This window comes from Otolemur garnettii, unplaced genomic scaffold, assembly GCF_000181295.1.
Source record: "Otolemur garnettii isolate 467f Iridium unplaced genomic scaffold, OtoGar3 scaffold00154, whole genome shotgun sequence".
NCBI lineage: Eukaryota > Metazoa > Chordata > Mammalia > Primates > Galagidae > Otolemur > Otolemur garnettii.
In genome coordinates, this window is record NW_003852549.1 from 601,966 (window position 1) to 620,615 (window position 18,650).

The window sequence follows — 18,650 nt, forward strand, 5'->3', positions numbered from 1 at the left end:
TTTTTTTAGAGACAGAGTCTCACTTTGTTACCCTCGGTAGAGGGCTGTTGCATCATAGCTCACAGCAACCTCAAACTCTTGGGCTCAAGCATTCATTCTCTTGCCTCAGCCTCCTGAGAAGCTGGGAGTACAGGCACTCGCCACAACGTCTGGCTAGTTTTAGAAACCAAGTGTCAGTCTGGGTCAGGCTAGTCTGGAACTAGCAGTGAACTCCAGTTATCCACCCGCCTCGGCCTCCCAGAGTTCTGGGATTACCGCGAGCCACGGCGCTGGGCCCTAGCCCGCCTTTCTTAACCATCATCTCCCTTGCTGCGTTTGGCGTCACTGAGTTTGGGTTTCTTCCTCCCAGGCAGACTGGTTCGAGGGACTCTGTCCTGACCGCTCACGGTGGTTACTCTCTTCCTGGCAGTCCCATCCGCAGTCCTGTTCTCACAGCGTTAACCAGCCCCTCCTCTCTGACTCTGCTGCCCGACTCCAGGTTCTTCGGCCAATTGCCTGCTTGAAATCTGCACTTCAGTATTTCAGTTACTTCAAATGTTTGTTTCCTCTCTCCAGTACATTTCCCCTCTTTAGTCTTCTGTGACCGATGGAGGATGCTGTCCCTCTGCGGTCCCTGTTTGCATCCTGAGTCTTCTGCCTGGAGCAGTTTCCAGTGCATCTGCGCGGCTTCTCATCCTTGTATAGCCTGCTCCGCAGAGCAGCCTTCCGTGATCCCTGTACACGAAGTCACTCCTGTCCTCCCACTGCTGTGTCGTCCTGTCTGTGGGCACTCTGTTATTATCCCTCACGGAACTTTTCGGTATTTATGGTGTTTATTTTTCTTCCTATTAGATAGTGAGGCCACTGTGGGCGGGAACTGTCCACCACCTTTGTAACTGCTCTTCAGACACTAGCAGTGTTTGCTTGGCAATGGGAGAACTTACCAGGCATGTGTAGAACGGATCAATACAGCTTAAAATGAGTGCTAAAATCTCACAATCACCTGAAACTTGCCTCAAATGGACCTCAAAAATACTGTAACAACTCATTGATTATTAATTTCTTTTTTTTTTTGAGATAGAGTCTCACTCTCTTGCCCTCATTAAGGAGCTGTGGCATCACATCTCACAGTAATCTGTGGGGCTCAGCGACCCTCCTGCCTCTGCCTGCTGAGCAGCTTGGACTACAAGCAGGTGACACAATATCCAGCTAGTTTTTTTTATTTTTAGTAGAGATGGGGTCTCTTTCTTGCTCAGGCTGGTCTTGAACTCCTGAGCTCAGGCGATCCACTTGCCTTGGCCTCCCAGAGTACAGGGATCACAGGTACCAACCACCATGACTGGCCTGTTTATCAACTTTTAAACATACCTGAAACCTGAACACTTGATCAGTAAAAACTTACACTTTTAATTTTTCAATTATACCTCAATAAAGCTGGCAAACAGAAAACAAAAAGAAATACTTATGACTTTAATGCTTATGAGCATAGTTTAGTCTAAAAAATAAGGATATTTTTTAACTGGTAAAGATAATTTCTAAAGGACTCATAACCCTTCTATGTAGTCTTATAGCTCCAAATAAATTTTCTCTCAATACCCTTACTCGACCCAACTTTATGAAAATAACATGGTTTGTTTAATAAAGGCCACAACTGGTTTTTTTTTTTTTTTTTTTTTTTGAGATAGAGTCTCACTTTGTTGCCCTCAGTAGAGGGCCGTGGGGTCAGAGGGCTTAGGTGATTCTCTTGCCTCAGCCTCCCGAGTAGCTGGGACTATAGGTGCCGGTTACAATGACTGGTTATTTTTTTGTTGCAGTTTGCCTGGGCTGGGTTTGAACCTGCCATCATCGGTATATGGGACCTGTACCTTACTCACTGAACCACAGAATGAATTGTGAATCAGAACACCACCCATAAATACTAGAATAATTAAGCAGCAAGATTTTCTTGCTGAACCCAGACCACTCTCTCTCTCTATTTCTCTCCTTCAAACCTGCTACATAAAATGTAAAAGAGATCAGATGGATTGAGAGGATCTCAATGCCAGGAGTCATATTCACCAGGTAGATGTCAACTTTCCTGCTACAGATTTTTGTCTTGATTCCCAACACCTACGTTTTCAGGGAAGAAATAGAGACACAAAGACTCACGAACTGGCAGGCAGATCAAGATAACATTAGTGACTGTGGATCTGACATTTTGCTCAATGCTAGCCACCAGCACAGGGACCTTCTATTATCTTTCGGTACTAGAAATAATCACTTAGGCCAACCTTAGAAATGCTATTAGCTAATGTTTAATATGTTATTTTTGGTTTTAATAGAAAAATTATTAGAAATTATCATATTGCAGTGGCCCACACCTGTACCCTAGCACTCAGGGAGACTGAGTCAGATGGATTGCTTGGAGGCTGAGGCAGGAGTTTGAGACCAGCCTGAGCAAGAGTGAGACTCTGTCTTTATTAAAAATAGAAAAAACAGCCGGGCATTGTGTCAGGAGCCTATAGTGCCACCTCCTGGGAGGCTAAAGCAAGGGGATCACTTGAGTTTGAGGTTGTTGTGAGCTATAACACTATGGTACTCTAGCCTGGGGCAGCTGAGTGAGACTTTGTCTGAAAAAAGAAATTATCATAATGTGCAATTTTTTAAATAAAGTATATATTTGGTGTCATAATAAGAGCCATTTCTGTATAATATTAAGAGTTCTGTTATCACATCGAGGGGAAATCAATGGCTCAGGGCAAGCATTGGCCCTTGTCCCCCGCTATCTTGGAAAGCACTTAAAGCCTTTTCACTGTCCTCCTAGAGGCTACTGCCTCTTGTGGAAATCACACTCACTTTATGCTGCCTTCTGGTCCCAGGGGAGGGGGAATGAAAGCAGGAGGGGCCCAGTGGAACAGATCTACGGAGAGAGGAATCTGTGCTGACTGACTGGATCTGACTCTCCAGCCTCCTCTGTGTGCCCACTAAGCTTAAAATGCCTCATTTTGAGTGTGACAGAGAACATTGGAGCTTTGAAGTTAGAATGCCTGGGTGAATATTAGCTCTGCCAATTCCTAGTTGGATGACTTCAACAAGTTGTTTATCCTCTCTGAATTTCAACTTTCTCATCTGAATATATGCATAAAATTGGAACCTTTCTCTGTGGATTTTTTTTTTTTTTTTTTTTGGTGAGGATTAAGTGAAACAGTTCTTGAAACTGTGGTAATACAAAATGAGTGCTAAACAAATCCATCAGTTGCTGTGGACATTTGGTTTTCTTCCCACCACTCATCCCCTTTTCTTAGAAACCACCCTGTCCTTGTCCAAGTTTGCATACCCACCCCAGAAGGGCTTTCTAACTTTGAATGAACCTTTACATGGTCTTGGCTCAGTCTACCTCTGGCTCTAGTCAAGGGGCCCTGGTGCAGGTCTAAATTAATCAGCAGAGTTCTACCCTCTGGCTCTGGTTCTAGAGTGGGTATTTGTTAATCAAATTTGGTTCAATGAAACTTAAGATGATTTGGGGGTCTTCTGGGAAATAATCATTCTGGCTTTTCTGACCAATTTCAGAAGGGAGGTGGCATTATTACTATTACATTATTAGTGTGTGTGTCTAGGCTTTTTTGAGGGTCTTGACGTTTAGCTTTTACCGCCTGCTCTAGATGGGAGGAGTCATGGCTGCACACACAATAGACTGCAGCAGTTTATTGACCTCCATGAGTGACAGCATTAGAATCTCCATGGGACACCCCACAGGTTTGACCCTCTGAGATCAGGATCACAGTTCTGAACAACTTGAGGTCTGGTGTTTGTATATTGAGAGCCTTTTGAAAATGCTTCATGAATTTTCAGTAGTAGAGGGGAGCAAGTTATGTGACTGACTGAATTCAGAATCTGTCACTCCAAAGTATGCCACTTGGACATATTGATTATTTTGAGGTCAAAGAAATTAAGAACCAACTGATGCAGAAAAAGCTCTTCACCTTCAATTGCCTAAAATAAAGTGCCAATTTCCTCTTTCATGAAGATTTGTCTTTATAAAGGAAATACTTGTTAGTAAAGGCATTTGTGCCTTGGAAGAGAGACAGCTTTTATCACCTGAGAGACCTCTGTCTGCATAGAAAGGCAACCTTTATTCAGTAAACATCTCTTCCCTCCTTCCCACAACATAGGTCCCCACCCCCTCTTTGCCCATGAGTCCCAAACCCCTATCCCTTTCTGCAGGTCAGAATAATATAAAATCTCCATCATCTAGCTGCTTCCTGGATTCTCATATGTTTGTGGGACTCCTGTGCAAACATACATAATTAAAATTATTTTTCTTCTTGTAATATCTTATGTCAGTTTAATTCTTTGAATAGCCATAGAACTTAGAAGGAAGCATTTTTCCTTCCCTACATGACACTGATAGTCATGAAGAAGCAAGCTCTCAAAGATTCCTCCTTTCATGCAATTACACGGTTGCTGCTGAGGAAAAGATTCTAATGGTTTTGACAAATTTCTAATAGCAAAAGCAATGGCACCTCGAGAATATTGTGGTTCCAAAACTTATTAGGTACGAATTCAGGCTTCAGCAACCTATGGCAAGAGGGCCAATTATGAGATAGACTGGTTTCCATCATTGGGGATAGCTTGCCACCCCCTCTGCCATCACATCCCAGACCAAAGTTCACCATCGCAGACAGTGCAGCTGATGGACATCTCCAGCCTCCTGTTGGCAGCTAGGTTTATCCACCTTTGGGAGATAGCCTCAGCACATCAGTTTTCAAAGACTGCCAACCTCTGTGGCAGAGCACAGTGAGGCTAACCCCCACTTATAGTTAATTTAGCTGTTTGGTTCCCTGTAAGGCTTATATTTTTCTTTAGCTTCACTAAGTGGTAACGGGGCCCAACATTTATTCTTGTTAAACAAGAAACACCAGATTACAATTCATTGGCAAAAGCAAAGATTTCTAAAGATATTTAATCATAGAAATAACATTTAAGTAGGGACAGGGAAGGAATGTAATCAAGCTGGATTCTCAACAGCCTTTTGGAAAATGCTTCATGAAGTTTTAATTTTAAATTGCAAAAGGGCAGGAACTTGTGTTTATGACTCAGCTGAAGGATGGTTCCTCATAACCCACTGGTTTCATTTAAATTTAGAAAAAAGAACATTGTCTACAAAATCATCAGTATCAGTTGGCTGTAACATTTTGGGTCTCCCATGGAGACTTAGTTCTGGCATATAATTCTGTAACAAGCCCCAGAAACAGAAGGAATCCTGGTAAGTGCTAATAGAAAATAATTGCCCCCCTAACTTTGACAAAGGTCTGATTTTTAAGTACTGTATTTAATTCAGCTCAAACAGTAAAATCCTGGGTAATGCGTTTCAGCAGCTGCGATGATCTGAGAGGCGGCTGATGAAATGACTCAGTCGGTAAGCAACACCTGTGGCCTGTGTCATAGAATCAGGCTGCCCTGGAGGAGTTCATAGCCCCAGAAGTGACTGTGCAGTGTTAAATCCATGTGAAAAAAGAAAGCAAGTGATGAGCCAAGGAAGCGAGAAGGGCATTAAGACTAACCCCTCTTCAGCTTTTTAGCTCTTAATTCTCAGAGACAGCAACGCACCACAAGAATATTGCACAAGGTTAATAATGCCCATGAGGCCTGAGCTCTACTTCTGGATCTAGCCTTCATAGCGGAAATAAATGTTAACTAGCAACATGTGGGCTTAAAAACACTATTTTTGAAAAATAAGATTCCCCTGTGGTGGTGAGAGATGCATCCTTGATCTCACTTGGGTGCTACCTCTGTTTCTCTAAGGTGACAGTCTCAGTTGACTTGAAAACTCGGAGTACAACGGGAGGAAAGGCATCCTCCTGGGGGGCTACCTTAGTCATGTTCTCTGGGAAATAGGCAGCTTTTGTATAGGAAGAGTTCTCGGGGTTGAGAGGGGCTTCCGGGCTCACATCTGGCTTCCCAAGCCTTAGCACATGTAGGATATGGGGGTGTCTCTGAGTGCTGTACCTGAGTAGGAGGCTGCCCTGACCCCGTTAGCCTCAAAGAAGTGCTAAAACCCCTAACCTCCTCAAATTGATTCAGTTCTACTCTCCCCCAGTTTTGTAGCCCCCTTCCCTTTCAGATACTTATTCGCTACCATTGTTTTACGAGCTTATGCCTTGAAAACAAAAGATGATGCTGGGTTCACCTGCTGGGTACTGGGCAACTTTCACTTTTGCCCTCATGACACAACCATCTGTTAAGCATGGAAACAAAAGGCTTAGCCACCTTTGCAGTATGGGGAAGGAAAATGTATGAACAGTAGTGAGAATGAAACACAAATTAAATTCTAAACACATTGTCCTATCACAGTGTATAGGTGGCACAGGCAATGCAATAGTCTGTCCCTATTCTTCATACTAGTAACAAATCCACAAAAAGGCAGGACAGAAGAAAACTCTTATCTTTGTTGCAGAAAATCCCAGCTACCCTTAAATACTCTTGATTTCTTCCTTGGCAGTAAGACTGCTGATTTAGCTGAAAACCTGGGTATTTGTAATTGAAGACTACACATTGCAGCTTCTTTTGCAGCTATATGTGGCATTGTGGTCACGGTTGAGCCAATGAGAAGATAAGAGGAAATGTACATAAGTTCTGTGTATATAAAAGGTCCTCAAGTAGAAGTGGCTTGTCCTTTTTGGCCCTTCCTCTTCCCTGCTGACTATTATGGTGTCAGAGGCCCCAGCAGCCATCCAGGCCATGAGATGGGGCATTGTGTGTTGACAGTGGAAGAGTAAAAAGGCCGAACACCACATGGCTGCTGAAAGAACTTACTGTTTTGAAACATTCTAAACATTTCTTAGGGCCCTTCAGAAACATCTGAAGATTAAACAGAAAGTTTTGAAAATTGTTTGGGGCACTATAATAGTAGATAGGAGGCTGAACTAGAGAAAAAGGTTATTGATAGTCATGTGCTTATGACTAAGGTTCAGGTGGCCTGGGAAAAACATAGGTTACATTTTCTTAAAATATCTCTACTAATGTTGGTCATTGATTTCCCACTGTGAAACATCCATTTTACCAATTTACAGACTTAAGACAGGCTAAAATGGTCCTTTATAACTACCTAAAACTATTTTAAATTGGATATTAGAGATTTGCCTTAGAAAAACAAATAATGTCTTAGGTATGGTATAGGAGAAGATAGTAAGTGATGGCACTTGCATACCATTCTACTAGAAATTAGGAAAAAAACTCCAAGGACGTATAATTTTTACATTTGAAAAGTAACAGGAATGAAGAGTGGGTGGCCGGCCAACAAAACAAGCACATTTATCTAGAAGATGCACTTGAAAATAAAGGTTCCTGTTTTCGATTAAGAATTCAGGCCTTGAATCCTTCCTTCTATGGAAACATAAGATAAATTGAGATCTGACCTTTCTCTAGACATTCTACCTACTGTGGTAAAGAGCTGCACAAATCTATTCACTCATTTATATGTTCATTACATCAAACATTTCTTGGTCATCTGCCGTATTTAAGGAGCTGAGACATAGTAGAGAGCATTCAAAGATGAGTAACATATAATTACTGTCCTTTAAGAACTCAAAAGCCCATGGAGTGAGCAGGGAGGGAGACAGATGCATTTAAATCAATTATTCCATTATCATGTGATAAGTGAATCTAAGTGACTATGTGGGACCAGAGTCACAAAGCCTGCGGGGAGCATGTGACATGTGGGGATGTGCGGTTTTTGAGTTGGGTCATGAAGAGTGAATAAGACTTTAATAAGGTGGACAAGTGAGGCAGGGCAGGGCATAGCAGGCACTGAGAAATTACAGGGAACATTTGACAAAGTTTGGCATGGCTGGAACAAAAGAAGCATGACTGGAGCCCTGGAGGAGGTGAGTCGAGAAAGACATGTGGGGCAGCCTGCAGGGCACTGTGTGCCATGCTGAGGACCTGGACTCGTGCCTTTGGTGGAAGGTGTGGAACACTGTTTCTAGTGGAAACTCCTTAAAGGGTTTTAAGTAGCAGAGCAACATGATAAAATTGTCTGGGTTTGACAGTTATTCAGTCAACATTTACTGACTTCCTATTCCGTGTTGCGTGCTGTTCTAGGGATAAAGGAAGAACCTGACTTGGGAACATGCAATTCCGTGGTGGAGGCAGCCACAGAAATGTGCTGGGGTGATATTCTGTGTGGGGAGGGTGGGGGTAGTGCGGTTGGGCTAAACTAAGCCTGAGAGATTTGGAAGGGTCTCCCAGAGGACCTAAACTGAGACTCAGAGAACTCTGACAACTAATGTGTGTCTCCTACTAGCACAGACTCTCATGAAGTGTCAGAAGAGTTCCTGGTACATAGTAAACATTATAGAAGAATTTGTTAAGTACATTTTTAAAAATGAGAACAAAGATAATCTGCTCAGTGTCTGGAGCCTACACATAGTAGGTGGACTCCGTTATGCTGCAGCAGTGAAAAGATGACAAAAAATGGATCAATTTGAAGACTTGGGATGTGGAATAACTAACCAGAGGCTTGGGCATTTTGTTGGGTAGGAAATCCACAAGAGGGGGAGAAGCCAGAATACAACACATTTTCTTTTCTGGTTATGCAGCTCATACACACACACACACAGGCTCATGTGTGCACGTGCATGAGGGAGAGAGAGAGACAGGTGTGGGTGAGGTGAAGAGTTCCTTTTGGACACTGTGAGTTGAGGCTCCTCAGGGACACCTGTGCATGCATGTCCAGAGAACTGTTGGAAGTACAAATCTGTACTGAAGAAGGGAGCAGCAGACACCAGAGGAGGATGGCAGACTAAGCACATTCACCATCCTCCCCATCCATTCTGGAAATATCAGAAGAGAATGCAAAGTAAAATAAATCAAAGTGAGTGCTGGGAAACAGGATGGGAGGCACTTAGGGATTAGAAATCATTGAAAGATAAACGAAGATGAATTGGGTTGAAGAAGAAAATCACAGCCAGCCTAAAACTCTAGGAAAAGTGGGAATGGGTTTTAAAGAGCCTCTAGTACGACCTGCAAGGACAGAGCCCATGAGGGGCTCCTGGGCATCCATTGTATCACTGGAGAAGCCAAGTGGTTAGATCACATTTTTCCCTTTAAAGGATTTAAGCACAAAAAGATTCAAATAACATAGTGAGATAAGATACAAATAAATGGTTTAAAAATGAGAAATAGAAAATAAAGATTAGAAAGTAAGATGAACTTAGGTGTGTGATATACAAATATTCAGCCAAAAGTCCTGCATACTGGCTAGACAAAGGTGGGCTACATATTTTCTGCAAACTTTCAATCACAGGGAAAAAAGAAACAGAATCTCTTTACATAACTGATGGTATCCAAAGGATTAAAAGCAGATTAGCTGCTTCCAGTCTGCACAAGCCCAGCCAGGAATTGTGCTTCCCTTTTAGAGGAGCCATGGGAGCAGAGTTGGTGGAGGAAGAGAGTTGACAGGTGGAGCATATCTGCCTGGAGCTCAGCATTGCCCCTGCACTTTCCAACTTAACATTTATAACAAGTTGGGCCTGTCTTGGTCCAAAGCCACCGGCTTTCCAGTGTCTTTTACTTCTCAGAGAAAGATGGCCCTATACCATTGGTACACAATGAAGGCTGAAGGCTGGCTGTGTATCAATAATTTGTAAAGAAATCTTTCACAAGATTTGACTCAAGAGACTTTATCCAAGATTATTGATACTCATAGCCATTCTTTGAGATTAAGATAAATTCTGTTGATGCCCACTGTCAGGCAAGGTTCGCTGTATAACTCTTTCTCAGGGAAGGTTGGCTGACCCAACACAAAGCTTCCTGGGATTTGTAGGAATCTCTCATCTGAAAAGAATAGCTTGGCTATGGAATGCTATCCACGTGTATTCTGTGAGCAAATAGAGGTTATAGGGAAGAATGTTGAATGGGTCCAATCTTGGAGAAATGTACCTGAAAACATAAATGTACATTTGGGGGTGAATTGTATTCAAAAGCCTAAAAGAGTTATGTGTACACTCAAGTAGGAAGGAGTGGACTTCGGGTCCTGTACACGTTAAACATGATGCTCTGACCCTTCCAGATATCCCATAACCTAATGGATATGCTAACACTTTCCTTTTTTAGCTAGCCAATGCATTCTGTTCTCCACCGCTAAAAATCTCAATGATATAACATCTGTAGAAAAGAAAGAGATAAGGGTGTGAGGTTCATGTTGACATCAACTTGTAATTACACACTAGCTAAAATATATATAAGTGCTAGAAAAACATATCGCTGCTCTAGTGTTACTCTCATTAACATGTTTATTTCCTTATTTAGATGTAAGGCACCTCAGACACCAGGACCCCATCTTCACATCATCGTGTTGCATGTAAGAAATGCGGTTCTGCCTGATTCGAATCCCAGCTTCTCCATTTTCTAGCCGTGTGACCTTAGGTAAGGTCACTTTCTCTGTTGGTATAATGGAGATAATATTTATATTAACTTTTAAGTATTGTTCAGCTTCAATGACACAGTAATTTGTAAAGGGCTTAATATAGTCTCTGCAATGTGACAAGCACATAGTAAAGACTACCTGCCACCATATCACAGCCATGTATGTGTAGAACTTACCACAGTAACAGTCACAGTTGGCCAGTGTGAACAAAGACCTGGAAGAGTGAATGGGAATCTCCTCCAGTCCTACAGTAGTTTAGTTAGTGAGGTTTTCCCTAGAGATTCTTTCCTGCTTAGTGATGGAACAATGGTGAGAATGGAGACATTTCGTATCATCATTTTCTTAGCATCCCTCAGCCTTCTCACACGACATGTCTCCAGCTTCAGTGAGTGCCAGCCCCGTTTATATATCTCCTTCCCACTCTCCTCCATATCTGATTTGACTTGGAAACATTCACAGGCAGAGTGTTGATGCCTGTCTCCATGGAGACAATTCATTCTCTGGTCTCCACGGTGACACTTGCAAACACTTATAACCTCTCAAACTCATTTTGTTTATTTGAAATGTCTAGTGATTTGATTTATCAGCCTAATACATACATAACAACACAAATCTACTTCCTTCCAAGCATAAAAAGAAAGGAGACAGGAGAGAGAATGAAGTGAAATAATATTTAGGTCATGTCTTGTATGGGAATAATCTTCTAAAACATTTATTGGGCAACAAAAACCAAAACAAAAATTTTTCATTTCATACCATAAATACATGTATATAAGGAATGTATAATTAGCACTTCAACATATGTACAAATGATCTTTTAACAACGGAACAACTAGATTCTTGGTAAAAAATAAAGATTTGAAAAAAAATCACTATGTTAGTAGACAGACCATCTGAAATCTGGATCTAACATTAAAAAAAAACAGCAATGCCAAGACTAAGGCTTTCCTGGCCATGAGATTTGATGTACTAAAACCAGGACAGACCTCAGATAACTGAGGTGTCAGGTCACCCTTGTGTGTAAACTTGAAGCAGTCAGTTGCTGCCTCTGCCCTAATTTTCACGTCTTTGAGGGGCTGAACAAAATCAGTGGGGTGCTTCCTTTCAGATCTAATGTTTTGTGATTCTTTCTTTCTTTCTTTTAGAGACAGAGTCTCACTTTGTTGCCCACAGTAAAGTGCTTTAGTGTCACAGCTCACAGCAACTTCCAGTTTTGGGGCTTAGGTGATTCTTTTGCATCAGCCTCCTGAGTAGCTAGGACTACAGGCACCTGCCATAATGCTTGGCTATTTTTTGTTGCAGTTTGGCCAGGGCTGGGTTTGAACTCACCACCCTTGGTATATGGGGCCAGTGCCCTACCCATTGAGCCACAGGTGCTGCCCAAAGTATCATTTTTTTGTTGTTGTTGCAGTTTTTTGGCCAGGGCTGAGTTTGAACCCACCACCTCCCGTATATGGGGCCAGCATCCTACTCCTTAAGCCACAGGCACGGCCCCTAATGTTTTGTGATTCTAAAAGGTGGATCTATGTGATTTCCCCATGAACCTCCTAGTTCACTATGAGGATGGTGTGCTGCATCCACTTCCCAAATACAAATGCATGTTGTAAGTACAAGTGCATCCTATCTATCTATCTATTTATATTTCAGGTTAATGTGAGAGTACAAACAAACAAATCACAATATTTAAGTTAGGTAAAGTCCTTCTTGTAGTTATGTCCTGCAAAGTGCATATGTTTTAGAGCTGAGAGTGAGGCAGGCAGGCTACTTGTCAACTCATGACTTAATCATACACATTCCTCTTAGTTGTTTCTTGTCATTTCCAACAAATGAGGAAAAATTGGGAGGAAGGTAAGAGTCAGTTTTTCTTTTCATTTTTTACAAGAGGGGAAAGAAAGAAAAAGAAAAGAAAAGCCCTGTGTTATTTATGACACATCATTCCGCCATTGGAGAGCATCTCTAACCAGCATTCAGACACTCCCTGACATGGACTTCTTCATCTTCCTAATCCTGTATGAGAAATGAGAATGGGTGCTAAAAGATGTTATCAACATATCATTTTGTTCCACAGCAGGAAAAAATCAACATACCAAAAATATCCAGAAATAGTCCAAATAAGTGGAAGGTTTACCATGTTGTTCAGGGGTGTAGGAGATGGGCTGAGCTAAGTGGAGATGTTTTGAGCAGAGCAACATATTTTTTTTTTTTCCATTTGCGTTCACAGCATTTCTATGTCCCTTGCAACAATTTCCACTTCAAGAAAAATAATTGCTTTTGTAGAAGAAATATACACATGATTATTTTTGTTCTCCGAAATGCATAGCCCCTTTTTTCTTCATGGGTAATTCTTTTGCAACTTGATGACTCTGAAGCAATATCATTGCCAAGATGCTCTGGAGTGTATTGCTGGTTATTTATGTTTGTATCTAGCTATTATTATCTTTTTTCTGTATAGAAATTAAAATTTTTAATTAAGAAATTTTTTATTATTATTTTATTGTTTGGGATTCATGAAGGGTACAAAGAATTAGGTTACATTAATTGTGTTTGTTAGATGAAGTCCCTCTTATAATTGTGTCCCCACCCCCAAGAGGTATGCCATATACTGTGATCCCCCACCCCTCTCCCACCACTCCTCTCCACACTTGCTCATTCCCCTACCCCACCCTTGTATTAGATCATCTGCTGCCTTCATATTAGAATAGAGTACATTGGATTCTTTTTTTTTTTTTTTGAGACAGAGCCTCAAGCTGTCACCCTGGGTAGAGTGCTGTGGCTTCACTGCTCACAGAAACCTCCAACTCTTGGGCTTAAGCAAGTCTCCTGCCTCAGCCTCCCAAGTATCTGGGACCACAGGCGCCTGCCACAACGCCCAACTATTTTTTGGAGGCAGCCATTATTGTTGTTTGGTGGGCCCGGGCTGGATTCGAACCCACAACCTTAGGTGTATGTGGCTGACGCCTCAGCTGCTTGAGCCACAGGTACTGAGCCAGGACATTGGATTCTTTCTTCTCCATACTTGTGATGCTTTACTAAGAGGAATGTGTTCCACCTTCATCCAGGTTAATACAAAAGATGTAAAGTATCCTTTGTTTTTAGTTTTAGTTCAATGGTATACATATACCACAGCTTGTTAATCCATTCCTGGGTTGGTGGGCATTTTGGCTGTTTCCACATTTTGGCGATTGTAAATTGAGCTGTGATAAACAATCTAGTGGAAATGTCCTTATGATAAAAGGATTTTTTTTCTTCTGGGTAGATGCCTAGTAATGGGATTGCAGGATCAAATGGGAGGTCTACTTTGAGTTCTTTGAGAATTCTCTATACTTCCTTCCAAAATTAGTAGTAGTCTGCAGCCCCGCCAGCCGTGTAAAAGTGTTCCCTTCTCTCCATATCCATGCCAGTATCTGTAGCTTGAGACTTTGTGATGTGGGCCATTCTCATGGGGGTTAGGTGATATCTCAGGGTGGTTTTGATTTGCATTTCTCTGATGATTGGGGACAATGAGCATTTTTTCATATGTTTGTTAGCCATTCATCTGTCTTCCTTAGGGAAAGTTCTATTCATGTCTCTTGCCCAGTGATATATAGGATTGTTGGGTCTTTTTTTGTTGATTAATTTGAGTTCTCTATAGATTCTAGTTATCAAGCTTTTGTCCAATTCATTATATGCAAACATCTTTGCCCTTTCTGAAGGTTGGCTATTTGCATTTGTTTATTTTTATTGTTGCAAATGCCATGGAAGTCTCCTTCATATAAATTTTTCCCCAGGCTGATATCTTTAAGTGTTTTCCCCACACTTTCTTTGAGGATTTTTATTCTTTCATGTGTTAGATTTAAATCTGTTATCTATCTGAATCAATTATCAGGTGATCACTCTCATTAACATGTTTATTTTAAATTCCCTTTCTGTCAAATTCAGCAATTCTTTATAGATCGAGTCTTCTGCAGTAGCTGCCTCATGGTCCCTTGGGGATGTTCCTCTGTTTTTCTTTTTCATATTGCCTGAATTTTTCTGTTGATTCCTCCTCATGTGTGCTTTATTGTTGTTTCCTTCCTTTTCCCTTCTCAATGCCTCCTTTGTTTCAAACAGAAGTCCTTGCTCTTGGTGACAGTATATTGGAATATGTTGCTGGGATGCCAAGTGGCACTTTGGTTTTTTTAGGAGATGGAGAACATAAGCAGCAAACTCTATGGTCCTTATTTTATATTTAGTTGCCTTCGGTGATCACCTGATTGTTTCCTCAGCATTCAAACTCTGCTTGGGTTGGGATCTTAAAGCTCACAAGAATCCTTCAGGGGCACGTGTCACAGTGTTCTCTGACTCCATTTCTTGTGAGGTGCAGGAGTCCCTCAGCCAGTCTCAAGAGTGGAGTTTTGATCCTGGAAGGCAGAATTAAGACAACTAGGACCTTCTCATGACCTTCCCACAATGGCAGCCCCCTGGCTGCTGAGACCTTCTCAGTATGGCTGCCTCACCAGTCACCAAACCTATGGCAAATCCACTCCAACCAGCATTCAAATCTGGTTTCTGTATACTGTTCAAGTCCACCCCCTCTTCCAAGGTGTCCACTCAACGCACAGCTTCCCCAACAACTGAAGACTCCAGAAAGGCTTCCTCCTGTCCTAAATCAGCAATGGCAGCCAATCCCAGCAGGTCACCATCACTTGCCTAATTCATCAGATTTCCACCATTGGGGCTCATACACTGTATCTACCTCGGGACTTTTTTGCTGTGCTCCCTGACTTATGACTCTGGGTAATGTTCCCTGCTCTGTCTGGCTTGGTTCTCTCTTTTTTCCCAATCATTCCATGAGAGCTCAGGTGAATGATCCTTCTGTTCTGCTATCTAGCTTCACCCACCTAGAAATTTTTAAAAAATCATTATGGCACAACAATCTTAAATACTATAATACTATTTATAGTATTATATATATTATATGTATTTATATATTATATATTAATATTTATAATATAATTATAAAATAGTAATTATATAGAAAAAGATTGATGGAAAAAACTCTTAAATATAAGGCTCTTGCTTAGACATTTTTGGACTTATTTATCTTTATTTATTCTAATTCTATTTTCCCTAAAACTTTTAGAAATTTACTGATTTTTATTATAAAATTAATTCATTGCTTATTATTTTCTGTAGTAGGATAGAGTCTTCTGTCACTTTGAAATTCTTTATTTCTCCCCATTGTTGTCCTTGAAGAGGAGGAAAGAGCTTTAGAAATGTGCACACATTTTAGTTGTTTTCTTTGAGAGGAGATCAATATTAGCAAAAGAGTTTTGTCTTATAGGTGTTGTATGCTGAAGAATTTAAGAATCCATCTTTGTTTTCTTGGGCGGGAGGCAGGGACAGGGCTTGTTGGCCTCAATGGCAGGGAGTGGCACTGATGCCATGAAGATAGGGGAAAGAGTGGAAAATGGAAGAACTCTTTACTGTATATCCCTGGTCAATTTTTCTCAGTTTTAAGGGCAACCTCCATTGGCCATAATAAAAAAAAATTTTTTTTTGAACCATTCTCTGAACTCCATGCATGCTTATGATCACTTGTGAAAAAAATTCTTATTCTTGCAATAGATTATACCTCCCAAATAGGGGGAGGTGGCATTAGTGAATCACAGTACAGAAATTGGCCAAATGAAGCAAGCTAACACCACTGTGTTAGTGCAGAAAAATTATGTTCAGAACCTTCGTGAACTCCTGGAGCACTTTGTATATTGTCTTATGAAGAGAGGAACACCAAGGCAACCAAGGTGGGCAATCAAACTCTGAAATGCGTGTGAGAATAGACCAAGTCAGTGGAACTCTGGGGAAGTGCTTTACTGTGAGAGTTTTTTAGACCCCACTAGAGATTTCCTGAAGAAGCTATTGGAGGAATGGGGACTATGGAGCCTTGTGTGGCCCAATACAAAGTTGGAAGAAGGCTGAATTAGTCTCAAGGTAGGATAGAAAGTGTTCAAGTGGAATGCTGGAATTGTTGGGAGGACTCTGTCTTCATCAAATTTAGGCTCCCATCTCCAGGATCTTAGTACAAGAAGCAGGATATCAGCGAAGGTTATTTTCTGGAGCAGCAGGTCTCAGGCAGCACAGCTGATGATGTTTGCAGAGGTGTAGATCAAATGCCAGAGGAAAAGTTTGAACTGTTTATTGAACACTTTTATGAAGTTCTGTATGAATGGACTGTCTTGAGAGTAGAAATCACAGGAGGGACATAGTGAGATCAGATGCTACCATTGTCCCCTGGGTCCATGGGGTAAAGCTGAGCAGTAGGGTGCACATTGGAAGGTTTAACTCCCAGACTGAGTTTTTAACAGAGATACAATTGTCAAGGAAGTATACACTAAACACTTAGCCAGCAAAGAGAAAATGAAAGACCTTTCAGTTTTGTTTTCTGAAATAAGATCCAGAGAAGGTGCAAAACTGGCTGGAGAAGCCATAAATGGCTAGGATCTGCTGGTCTAACTGGGAGTTAAGAGCCATTAGCATCTTAGAGGTTTAGCTCTTCTGTCTCTATGAATTCTGAAGGAGATATAATAGTCAGACATTGTACTTGGCTGGGAGCAAAAATAAATCCCTCCCTCCTGCAAAATGCAGTGGCTGTATCATTCAGCATCAAGTCAGAAAACAGAAACCAGCGTAATCATTTCAAACAGAGGGCATTACATTCAATAATTTGTTGCACAATTTATGAAAGAGTTGAGAAGTTGAACATTATTCAGTGAGGAAATCAGTTGATTGGCAAAAGGAGAAAGCCCTCCTACCATGAGGGAAAGGTGATGGGAGTGGACGGGTGGAGGTACAGGGACCCAGGAGCCAGGGCTTTAGGCAGAAGATGGAGGATTCCTTGCAGACGGAGTGTTGTCTGGTAAGAGCAAATGATTCCATCATCAGAGGGTCTCTTCTGAAGCAGATTGAAAGGGGAAGATCTCTTTCCCCATCTCTTTCCCTCTGGTATTCAACTCATTAGCTGAATCTCCCTGGAAAACAAAAGGCAAAGCAGCCTGGGAAATTTCATTTTCTAAAACCAGAGTGAAACTGGAAAAAACAGAAAAGTTGCCTGCATTATGGAATTAAATAAATTGGGGGTTGGTTTTTCCTCTCACATAAAAGAAGTCTGGAATTAAGCTCTCTGATGCTAATACTGTGACTCTAAGATACACCAGAAGCCAAAACTCTCTTTTTATGCTGTACGATTCTGAGTATGTAGCTTCCAATGTAAAGATCTCTTTATGGTCCAAAATGACTGCTGTTGCTCCTGTTATCACATTCACCTTCAAGCAGAACAGGATAGATGGACAGGACAAAAAGAGCTTTCTAAAATCCCTCAAGACTACCAGTTTGTGGCCAATACCTCCTGTTGACAAGCTAAATTTAAAGATGTTACTTTTCAGCTGGAAAAATTGCTCTGGGGGGGGCGGAGCCAAGATGGCGAACTGCAGCCAGCTTTTTACAGAAGCTCCCGTCCAGAAGGAGGCTGAAAGGAGAACAGCTTAGCAAATTAGCTGATGGTTTGGAGCAGAGACAAGAGAGAAGATTGAAGAGTGCACTTCAACCTTCCTGAGGCGAGCTGCGACCCCAAAATTGCAACCAAAAGGTACAAAATCCACCACCAAGCAGACAGGAGTCCCCTCCCCCACAACAAGGGCTCCCGCAGTTTACTCCATGCAAACAAGCGAGCAGAGTTCAAACTTCCTCCCACTCTATTCCATGGGAGAGACCCCCTAAAAACTGGACCTCCTACCCCTGCCAGCGTGCCACGGCACCCTCCGGCCAAACATAAAACTGTAAAACTGTATAAATCTGTATATATCCCCCACCTGCAACACCGAACTCCAAGGAGTCCCCACCCACCCACTCCGAGAACTGGAGCTATATTACCTATGAAGTCCTGACTCTGGGGCATTTCCTTGAGAGAAGTGGAGGGGGGAAAGGCTGGTGCTGTTCTGTGCTGACTGTGGTGCGGGCATGAGGAGAAGAGAGTCAGCTTGGGGGACGCCGGTGCAGAAACCCCTGGCACGCCATCCTGGACGGCAGCCACAGGCAGGGCGCCCTTGACTCTCCTGGGTGGAGCCCCTGCCCTCAGGGGGCTAAGAGACAAAGGCAGTGGGCGGGCAGAGGCTAGAATTACACCTGAGTTTAAAGCCGAATGCAACTTCTGACTTACAGAGAAATCTAGCCGGACAGAAGCCTAATTTAAACAGGCAAGGCCCCCTGCTGAACTCAGATTTCTGGCTGATTTTGCCAGGTAAACCCC